This window comes from Bos mutus, chromosome 15 (assembly GCF_027580195.1).
Source record: "Bos mutus isolate GX-2022 chromosome 15, NWIPB_WYAK_1.1, whole genome shotgun sequence".
Classification (NCBI taxonomy): Eukaryota; Metazoa; Chordata; class Mammalia; order Artiodactyla; family Bovidae; genus Bos; species Bos mutus.
In genome coordinates, this window is record NC_091631.1 from 31,282,804 (window position 1) to 31,285,542 (window position 2,739).

The 2,739-nt window shown below is 38.7% G+C and overlaps 1 pseudogene; it reads left to right on the plus strand.

Annotated features, from left to right (window-relative positions):
* The first annotated feature begins 1,029 nt into the window (after positions 1 to 1,029).
* Positions 1,030 to 2,085, plus strand: LOC102272940 (olfactory receptor 52B4-like; annotated as a pseudogene).
* Positions 2,086 to 2,739: the final 654 nt, after the last annotated feature.

Here is a 2,739-nt window from a genome sequence, read left to right on the forward strand (position 1 = left end):
ACATGCAGATCTTGAAAGTTGTTGATCAATATACTTCATTATTTCATGGATTCCTGAATTTGCAACTCCCTGAGTTTTGCACCAAGCTCCTCTCTTGAGAATGCAGATGGACATGGGAATCAACTTCAATCATAGTGAGAGAGGGCATGGAAAGGGTAGGCCCTTGAGTTTGGCCTTCATAGTATAAAAACACTCCTTTTACAAATAGCAATTTTGGATATTGATTCACAGGGGAAAGAGACCTCTGTCCACTAAACCACCTGTGTTTCTTCTAGAAACTGAAACAATTGAACCTTTCTTTCTTCCTCTCCAAGAGCTCTTAGAATTTGGGCCCACTGCTCCTCCTTCCATGTGACCTCACAACCCCTCTTTCTTATGTAGTACAATAGATAACGGGACTATATTATGAACTCCTCAGCCTTCAGCTGGCCTGGATACATGGTGCACAAGTCTTTTAGGTCTTTACCAGAATTTTTTCACTGTTGCCTAGAAAGAAATTGACAAGGGACACATTAAATATTGATGAGGTTTCAAAACTCATATTATACTATCCTATTCCTTATTCTGTAGTCAAAACAATAGGACATAGCTACCTGCTCAGGGAAAGCCTTTGTTCTGCTCCTCCCCTGATTCCCTACCCATAGTCACAAAAGTATTTTCAAAGGTAAGTTTAAAAATAACTCATTCTTAAAACCAACACAAATACAGAGTAAATTATTCTTTCCATTTTGTTTGTGTATTGGCTTAATTTTGGACAACAAGATGTTAATCATTACCATACTCATTTAATTTTCTCTACTGCTTTATGGGTCTATCTTGCTCCTGAAATTAAGGCTTCATGCAGATAGCAAGTCATACCTTACTTATCTTTATTTATATATATATCCAAAATTCCTGACATCATCAGAATGGAATGGGATGAAGTAGGAACCAAAATCAAGTGACAATACAAAAGAAAAGTTTGCATATATTTTGGGTTTTCCTCTGTCTACATGAATAGGCATGAGATTCTGGGAGAACTTCCCAAATATGAGGACCTTAAACCACAGTGGTGCTAGCCACACAGTCTTCTGCTTGCTGGGCATCCCTGGCCTTGAAGACCACTACATGTGGATTCCCATCCCCTTTGTTATTTCCTATGCCAGTGCCTTGCTTGGAAACAGCCTGTTCCTCTTCATTATCCTCACTGAGCGCAGCCTTCATGAATCCATGTACCTCTTCCTCTGCATGCTGTCTGGAGCAGACCTTGTCCTCTCTGCGTGCAGAGTCCCTCAGGCCTTGGTGATCCTCTGGTTCCATGCTGGAGAGCTCTCCCTGAATCGCTGCATTTGTCAGGTATTCTTCCTCACTTCCACTTTCATTTACAAGTCTGGGATCTTGCTGGTGATGGCATTTGACCCCTACACTGCCATGCACTACCTCCTGTGATACACCACTGTTCTTACACATACATTGATAGGGAAAATTCATATATCCATCTTCCTAAGAAGTTATTGTACAGTTTTACTGTAATACTTCTTCTGAAAAGACTGACTTTTTATAAAAGTAACATCCTCCCAAACACTGCTTGTAAACATTGTCCTGGCAAAAATTTCCTGTAACGATATCCAACAAAACGCTGGAGAAGGAAATGGCTATCCACTCCAGTATTCTGGCCTGGAGAATTCCACGGACTGTATAGTCCATGGGGTCACGAAGAGTTGAACACATCTGAGCGACTTTAACATAGAACATATGGTTTGATGTTTTGTCCTAATGTCGACCTTGGTCTTAGATGTTATGCTAATCTTTGTTTCATACATGCCTATTCTCCATGCTGTCCTCCACATCCCTTCCCAAGATGCTCCTCACAAAGCTCTCAACACGTGTGGCTCCCATATCTGTGTCATCATCCTCTTTTATGGACCTGGGATCTTCTCAGTTCTCACTCAGTGGTTTGGATACCACATTCCATTCCATATTTACATTCTTCTGGCCAATATCTATATTCTCATTCCACCTACATTAAATCCCATGGTTTACGGGATTAAGACCAAGCAGATTTGGGAGCTGGTAGTTCATTTACCGTTTCCAAAGCAGATATGACTATAATAATGGAAACTACCTTTGTGCTTTCCTCAATAATGCTCTTAATGCTTTAGGTTAGTTTTTGTATCAAGACGTAGAAGGGTATAGTGGAAATACTAATCAAATAACTCTGTGTCTTGTTGTCATAGAGCAATTTTATCAGGGATGGGTTTGTAAATGTTTCTTGCAATGTCTTTAATAACTTATTAGATATCAGTGCCTTTGGGGTCTTAGTTCACTTTCTTATACATAGAATTCATAACTAGATTAGTTCACCTCCCTACTCCTAGGCTGGAGGTTAGAATGTAATGCCCTGGAAACAGTGACCTTTCCTGGGTAATTGTTAAACTCTTATTTACTAGGGTATTCTATGCTTTGAATGGCTACACTTGTTTTATTCCTCTCATTCAGACATTTTCCTGGCATTTGCCCCCATGTTGTAGCTTTCATCATACTTTTGCTTTGTAGACAATTATAAAATTCATATATATCTTAAAATTCATATGTATTCACCATTAACATAATGTGACCATAAATAATGAGCATATGTGTCAGTAAATCTTTATCCTTTCAAAACATTAAACATAGCAAATGTTTACTAATTCTTTCATTTTATTTATATTATCAACTGTTTGGAAGAAAGTATTCAACACGAGAGCAAATACAGTACAA